Source organism: Emys orbicularis, chromosome 24 (assembly GCF_028017835.1).
Source record: "Emys orbicularis isolate rEmyOrb1 chromosome 24, rEmyOrb1.hap1, whole genome shotgun sequence".
Taxonomy (NCBI): domain Eukaryota; kingdom Metazoa; phylum Chordata; order Testudines; family Emydidae; genus Emys; species Emys orbicularis.
This window is the reverse complement of record NC_088706.1, coordinates 4,245,001-4,253,626: the sequence shown is the minus strand read 5'-3', so window position 1 is coordinate 4,253,626 and position 8,626 is coordinate 4,245,001.

Genomic DNA, 8,626 nt, shown 5'->3' with positions numbered 1-8,626 from the left:
GCGCTCAGCCATGGAGACTGGCACTGGGCAAAGGGCATCGCCCAAGATAAATGTACAGACATACCGGCTTGTTTGGTGCGCCCAGAAATGAAAAGCATGCAGGAAAATCTCCCCTGTAGCTTTGTCTTAGGCTGGCAATCTGGCCTGCTTGTCCCCAGCAGCGATCCCTGCAGCGACCCAGCTGGACTGGGTTTTCTGTTCTAATTATTCTCTCCATGGCTCCTGGATTCCCCTTCTCCACCCTCAGTGGCGTTTGCAGGCTGGGCTCTGGGGCGGGATGGCACTGCATGCCGCATTGCACCGGGCAGGCACTAGGTGGCAGCACAGGAACACACAAAACTGCGGCCCGGCTAAGGTGGGGCCGAGTTTTGGGAGCCGGGGCCCTGGTTTGAGGAGCTGGGCAAGTCGGGGACGAAGCCCTGGGGTGAAATAGCATCCCCCGCCAGGCAGGGGCGCCCCCGGGCCATGGGGTGGGGAATTCTGGCGCCCCTTGCGGGGCGGGCTGAGAGGGTTCTATTTCAAGGTCAGAAGGGACCTGCCTGATCATCTAGTCTGACCACCTGGCATAGCACAGGTCCAGTGGTACCTGCAGGCAGCTCATATCTTACAGCTGAGCTACAACGGATCCTTTAGCAAGACTCCCAGTGCTTCTGATGCCCGGCATCCCCCACTGCTGTCCTGCGGGATTTCCCAGTGGAAATGTGCCCATCTCCTGTAGACGGGTGAGTCGCCTGCCAGGAGCCAGGGCTTGTGCAGCCCGGGGCTGGTGGATCTGGCTGGAGAATTCCAACTTGATCCGATTCATTTCACCGCTCCCGTCTGGCAATAGGGAGCGTGGGAAAATTCCCATCAGGCCTCAATCGACAGGCTTCTGAGGAGTCCCTCCCAGTGTGTCCCCAGAGCTGTGCTGGTTTAATGGAAGGGACCGTTCGGTTCCACAGCTGCAGCATTGTCTGGGGGCCAATTCAGACAAAACAAGTGACCTTTTGCCCAAGGTATGTGCACAGTAATGTCTTCCTCTCAGAGGACCCTCTCCCCCGATCAGTCCTGGAAGGTGGACAGCCCGGGAGATACAGACCCAGAGGAGTGGGTCCCGCTTGACTTCTGGGTTTGGAGCTGGTGCAACGAGCGGGTGCTTTTCTGGAGCACAAGCCTCCTCTTCCCTCCCCTCCCCCCGGCAGTGAACATCACCTTGCACTGTTTGTCTGTTGTGCGAGTGTTTCGCATTGATGGATGCTTTGCTTGTGTAGCTAAGTGTCAGGCTTTGAGCTTAAGGTTATAATTTACTCCAGCTCTACTGCTTTGCTGCCGATGTATTGCAGCAAATACAGTGAACGCAGGCCATCCATTAGCTACTGCTTCCCGTATACGCCTGATGAACATAAGAACGGCCAGACTGGGTCAGACCAATGGTCCATCTAGCCCAGTATCCTGTCTTCCAACAATGGCCAATGTCAGGTGCCCCAGAGGGAATGAACAGAACAGGGAATCATCAAGTGATCCATTCCCTGTCGCCCATTCCCAGCTTCTGGCAAACAGAGGCTAGGGACACCATCCCTGCCCACTCTGGCTAATAGCCTTTGATGGACCTATCCTCCAAGAACTTATCTAGTTCCTTTTTGAATCCTGTTATAGTCTTGGCCCTCACAACATCCTCTGGCAAAGAGTTCCACAGGTTGACTGTGCGTTGTGTGAAGAAATGCCTCCTTTTGTTTGCTTTAAACCTGCTGCCTATTGATTTCATTTGGTGACCCCTAGTTCTTGTGTTATGTGAAGGAGGAAATAACACTTCCTTATTTACTTTCTCCACACCAGTCATGATTTTATAGACCGCTATCATATCCCACCTTAGTCGTCTCTTTTCCAAGCTGAAAAGTCCCAGTCTTATTAATCTCTCCTCATCCGGAAGCTGTTCCATACCATTTTCCATAACATTTTTGTTGCCCTTTTCTGTACCAATTCCAATATATCTTTTTTGAGAGGGGGCGACCACATCTGCACGCAGTATTCAAGATGTGGGCGGATCATGGATTTATAAAGAGGCAATATGATATTGTCTGTCTTCTTATCTCTCTCTTTCCTAATGATTCCCAACATTCTGTTCGCTTTTTTGACCTCCGTGGAGTGGATGCTTTCAGAGAACTAGCCACAGTGACTCCAAGTTCTCTTTTGTGAGTGGTGACAGCTAAGATAGACCCCATTGTTTTATATGTATAGTTGGGATGCTAAAGAGGAGGTCTCTGTACAGGACCCAGTACCTTTAACCGAAATGCTGAATCTAGCTGACCCAATATTCTCACACACTGCTCAGGACGTCTGTGCCTGCTGGGGCGAACCTTTTCCCACCGCTGCTGATGTGACCAGGGGGCCCTAGGGACCGAGGACCCTGGGAAAGCACCAGCTTTGATGTTTGTTCATTGAGAGGTGACCCAAGATGTTAACAAACTGCTGGAATAAGCAGACAGGGAGCCGCTCCCCGGGACAGGCCGGGGCTGGAAGATTCTGTGTTGAGTAAAGCCTTAGCTATGGAGCAGTTCACTGTCTTTCATCAATGGTGAGCTCATTTGCATGCTGGTCCCTCACCCCCTTACTTCCAAATCCTCGATCCCCTACTGCTTGGCATGAGCCCACTTCCTCCCGTGCTGCCCCAACTCCACCTCAGCCTTTCTCTCCAGCTGCCCAGAGCGCCCTGAGCCACCCCTGTGCTCTGCCTAGAGTCACCTCAGGCCTGCTTTTCAGCTCCCCTTGAGTTCTGCAGCCCCATTGCCCAGGGCCAGGCACAGCCTAGCGCCAGGGCCCCCCAAAGCCCTTCGGGTGCCACTTGCTATGGGCAGTCCCAGCCCATGGCCTGCCGTCCTCTGGGGCTCGGGCGGCCTGCAGGGGGCAGCAGGGGGCTGCTGCCAGGGGAGGCTCTCGGAGGCCTAGGCCGGATCTTGGAGGAATCGGAGTTTGAAAATGTTCTTAGTGATCGCGGCCGAAAGCTGCGCCCACGGGAAGTGACCTTTATCCCATATACCAGGCGCTGAGTAATACACACAGGAAGAAATAAGTCGGCTCACAGGCCTCCCCGATGCTACCTTGGTTCGGAGCGCAGGCCCCGCCTGGCGCCCGGGTCCCCGCCTGCCCCCCAGCCACCCCTGGGTAACTCCTTGTAGCTGGCCCCTGAAAGACCCGTGACATGCACGAGCCTGCTGCTTTGGCAGGCGCTGGCTTCTCTCTCTGCCAGGCCACCCGGGGAAGATCTCGGCGCCCCAGAGCTCTGCGTGGGCAGCGCACGGGCCTCAGAGGTGGCCTGCACAATCCCGGGGCTCTGCGTGCCCAGACCCCAGAGTTAGAGCCACACTTCAAGGTGCCCACAGAGCACAGCAGATGCCCAGACACCCTCCTGGTTTGGAGCAGGCACCGGCTGTGACCCAAAGCTACTTGGCACCTTCCGCTGCGTCAGGGCAGGCGCCCGATTCACGGTGCCTTGGCTCTGAGCTAGGACTGAGGGGGGAGCTCGGTCTCCAAGCCCTTGGCCTCTCTGCTAAGCCGCCCTCCTCACCAGAACTCAGATTCACTGCCCCCGCGGCTGCCAGACACGCAGCGCTGCTACCTAGGCTGTGTCTGCCAGTCACCAGCTGGCAAAAGGGGGGCCATTCCCCCATCCCTGCCCCACCCACCCCCAAAGCGGGCAGCTGGCAGCGTCACACGGCGCCCGGCCCGTGCCCGGCTCCGGCTCTGCTTTCCGAGCGCCAGCGCCAGAGCCGCAGCCAGTAAGAAATTCCAAGGTGGGTTTTCCTCAGAGCTGTGGCTAAAAATAAAAGGCTGCCTGCAAAATATGTTTGCCTTTATTTTTCTAACTACCACGTCCCCTGTGCCTCCTGCCTGCAACGCACCCAGCTCAGGTGCCACCTGAGACCGAATGCTCCACTAGCTCAGCAACAGGTACGGCACACCAATGCCCGCTCATTAGCCTCCCTGTCTGTCCGCCAGGCCTGCCTGGGCCTGCCTTCACAGCACTGCCTGGAGTGCAGCGCGTTGCCTGGGCTCCTCCATGCACCTGTCTGCTCCCGTTCCAGCTAGGGGACACAGGCTGGCCCCATGCCCAGCTCTGGAAGTGCCCCTCGGGCCTGGCCCCGTGGAAAGTGGGGGGCTTTCCCATGCCCTGGAAGGCTCCCAAGTATTTTCCTGCCCCGAAGTTCTAATCTGGCCTGCCGGGCTGTTGGGATCCAGGATTCCGGCTCTGTTCATTGCTGAGATGGGGACTGATGTGGGGGTCACCCCTAGTCCCTTCCTTGGCTGCAGAATCCAGGCCGGGATGTAGAGAGACCCTGTGTGGTGGCACTAGGCTGGTGCCCAGTAACCTCAGTGCAGACTCCCCTTGTGCCAGCCTGGTTGTCTCTTCTCACGCCAAGGGGCATTACAGGGGAAGGTGGATCCAGCTCCTAGGGGTTAGAGCTGTTTGTACCCGGGGTTTCAGCCTGGACCCATCTCTTGGCCACTTAGCTGCCCCCTTCCCTCCCTCATCGCCGCTGGGTGCTGGCCGGCCCTCCCAGACTGGCACCCATGCCAGGACCCGAGCGTGACTGGGGCGAAGTCTGCGCCCCCCTCCACCTCCCCAAGGTTGCTTGTTAAAAAGTACCCGGCTAGATAAATAGTTGTCTCGCTTTTCTGGGTGCAGCAGCCGGGGCCTATGGGAGAGGTGGCCCAGGAGACCTCGCTCCATTGCCGGGGGAGGGCTGAGCCCATCTGTTTAATGACCCGCGGCCTGTGCCAGCTCTCTAATCCGTGCAGCGTTCCAGTACAAACTGTACCAGTGATTATATAAACCAACTTGCCTCTGTTTATTTAATTCCCTTTCATTTATTTACCGTCCAGCCAATTGAAGCCGGGGGAGTGGCTGGGAGGTGGGGCTCAGCCCCTCTCCGCTCCAGAGCGCTCCCCCTTCTCAGGGCTTTTCCAAGAAGTGCTTCCAGCCCAGCCTTGAAAGCGAGGTTCAGGCCAGATCATTCCCCCTCCCGCCCCGGCCCCGGTAGTGGAGGGGTCAGAGCGTCTCCTGATTGCAACATTTCCTCTGGCTGGGAAAAGCTCAGGGCTGGTCAAGGAGGAATGACCACACACCCGCCCCATGCAGCTGTGCGCGGCCTGCGGCCCGGCTGGGAGTCTGGAGCAGCCAGAACAACAATGGAGAAAGGAAACTTGGACGTGACGAGAGTGCAGCTGATTCCTCTGGTGCTCTGAGTGCTTCGGGATTTCCTCTTGTGTCTAACCCTGCACCCTGTAGTGCATAGTGCACACACGCACACAGTTACTTACTCGTGTACACACAAGCAGGGCACATGCAGGGTATCAGAGCCATGGAGTCTCTGCTGCCACCAGCAGGCAAATGAGAGGGTGACGGGGACAGTGGCCTCCTTTCATGTGTGCAGCAGAACAGCTGCATCTCAGGGACAAGGGCGGGCTCGCTCAGGGGCAGAGCCTGACCTGCCAACTCTCTGCCTGGTCCTGGGCCGCTCCGTGCCTCAGTTTCCCCAATGTATAGTGTGGGAACAGGGCCATCTGCCTTGCCATGCTGCGGTGAGATTTCACTGGTGAATGTTTAGAAGGCGCTTTGATCCCATCTCAGGGCCGGGGCTGTGGGAGTGTCAGGGGTTACCCCAGTTCTAGCTGATTCCTGCTCTGACCATGTGAACCAGGCAAACCTGAACATGCAAAACCAGGCTTTTGGGGGGAGGAAGAAACAAAAAATGGGTGTGTCAGAGGCATGAGTGACAGATGGGGCAGCCTGCTTGCTGTCATCAAGCCATGCCCCCTAATCTAAGCGTGCCTGGGCCTTCGAGCACAATCCTTGGTGAGCCAACGCAGACTGAGGATGGCTCAGCCGGGGGTAGGCAGGGCCCTCGGCGCTAGGTGCTGCATCAACAGTCCCAGCTCCGAAGAGCTCATCACCTACGGGTGGGGGCAGGGGGAGGACACCCCAGCAGGGTGATCAGGGTGAGGGCAGCAAATGGCATAATAGTGCCCTGGATATTTTGGGTGCATTAAGGTAGGAGGGGATCAGTTAAGTGTAAGACAAGGGAAGGGAGACAGGACAGGGGCTGGAGTGAGGGTGCTGTCACCCGCATCGCCCCCCCCCCCCCCCCCCCCCCCCCCCCCCGTGCAGCAGTGTCCCACCGCGGGCAAGCGGAGTCACAGAGCGGCTGAGAGACTTGCTCGAGGTCATCCAGGGAGTCTGTGATCCCAGGGTAGCGCCCGATCCGCTGGCTGGAGCGTGAGAAAGAGAAAGCCCCTGGGAGCAGAGCGCTTGTCACGGGACGCCCCATGGCAGCTGTGGCGAGACTCAGCCAGGCCGAGGCTGGGTTCGGGGTTCACATTTGAGGCTGAGAGTCAGTGGGAAGTAGGATGGGGATGGAACCCCAATTTTCACAGCTCAATAGCGTTAAAGCCAGAAGGCACCAGGAGACCACCCAGTCCGACCTGTCCAGCCCAGGCCCCTCAGTTTCACCCACTGGCCCCTGGACTGAGCCCAACAACTTGTGCTTGGCTAAAGCATCTTCCAGACAAGCCTCCAGCCTCCAGTTTAAATGCTCAGCGCAGGGTTCAATGTGATTTCACCTCAGCCCCAGCCCGCCGCCCCCTGCAAGCTCCCCAACTAACCCCCCTCCCCCACTTGCTAAGGCAAGCTGCCTCCACCCTTCCCCCCATTACATAAACTCACTATTACAGGAAATCAAAGGGGCAAATGTCTTGCCTGAATTAATAACTGACTTCCTGTGGTTACCATTCACCTTCAGCGTTTGTTTATAAACTCCTGCCTTTTTCCTCCCGCCTGAATGTGGTTTCTTAACACATTGTATGTGTTCGTTTGACATTAACCACATTGGGACAGCAAAGTTATCTGGGGAGTGGCATGTCCGGGAAAGGGAACCAAGCAGCGTCAGTGTGATGGGGATGGTTCTCTTCTCCTGCCCAAATTTGCTCAGCACAAGGGACAGATGTAGGGCTGTCAGCGACGCGGTCCTGGATCCCTGATTCACATGCTGCAGGAGCTCTGGCCCCAGCATGAGCTGGAGATGTCTGGGGGGTGCTCTAACTTACACCAGTCGGCGGTGCTCCCTAAAAGACCATAGGCCAGCTGGGAGCCGGTGGAGCAGAGCTGCACTGTGTCACTCCCCCTTCCGTCACATCATACCCCCCGCCAGAAAGGAAGCATTGCCTGCTGGTTAGAGCACTACTCCAGGACTTAGGAGATCTCAGTTCAGCTCCTTGGTTTGCCACAAACTCCCTGTGTGACTTTGGATAAGTCCCTGAGGGTCTGTCTACCCCGCAATGTAAGCCCAGGGGTGGTAGAACTCAAGTTAGCAGCTGCTGGGTTTGTTGACTTAGGGCTTGAGCATCTTCACTTATTTGCAGGGGTGCTGGAGCTAGAGGTGCCGGGGGCCTGCCGCACCCCCTGGCTGGAAGTGGTTTCCATCAGACACAGGGTTTACAGTTTGGTTCAACCCCAGATTAGGAGTTGAACCCTGGGTACCCACCTGGGGCTCCGGCATCTACACGGCATTATGCAGGCCCGATTCCAACCACCCAGATCCCAGATGTCTTAGCGCCCTCCCAAAATGTGGCCGCTTTAGCCCTTGGCTCGTGGTGCAGTGTGGGAAAACGTGACTGTCCAGAGGACAAAGAAAATCAGTCCGTGGGATTGTGACAGACTCCCAGAGCTGGCGTCCAGAGGGGCTGCTTCTACAGATGCAAAGCAACAGGGCTTGAACCCTGGATCCTGGCTTGACTCAGGCTCGGACCCTCCACCCCCTGACTCTGAGCCCTGGGATAGCATGATTTGTGTGTAGACAGAAGCCTGGGTTCAAACCCTGGGTTTACACTGCAGTTTAGACATACCCTTAGAGCCAGATATTTAGGCACCTCTCATCGATTTCAATAGGCGTTAGACACCTAAATACCCTTACAAATCAGTCCCCCTGTGCTCTGGTCCCCATCTGCCCAATGGGATAGTAGCCCTGCCCTGGCTCACAAGGGGTAATACATTCAAGGTGCTCTGGTGCTGGGGGCCATATAGGGACCATATCGGGACTATTCACTGAGGGGGGGCAGCTGACCCACTTGGGACAGTCATGCTGCTTATCACCCTTCTGCAAAGTGCTCAGATACTCAGGTGATGTAAGAACCTTCCTAGAGGAGACCAGGAGAGTTCCCCCATCCTGGGGGGGTTCCCCTCGGGTAATCAGGGCCGGGGAGGAGACTCTGGCCCCGTATCTCTGCACGGCACAAGAATGAAGTGGATGGAGCTGGCACATGGAGGGTTTATCTTCCTCCTCCTCCTCGAGCCGGCAGGACGTGCTGCCAGCCCTGCGGACTGAAGTCCTCTCCAGAATGGACCCATGGTGGGCAGCGGCCCCAACACTGCCCCTCAACACTGACCTCGAGGCTGGGCCCCCTCCAGGGCCCTTTGCGCGTTGGCCCCGGTGCTGAAGCTGTCCCCAGAAGTGGTGGTGTGTATAAAGTGGATCCCTGCCCATGAGGAATGGGACTGAGATACTCCAGGGGACCCCAAACATCCGCCACATCTCACCCGTCTCGCTAACGCGCCCCTCGTTGGACAGCCGGCCTGCTGGGGGCAAGGACTCGC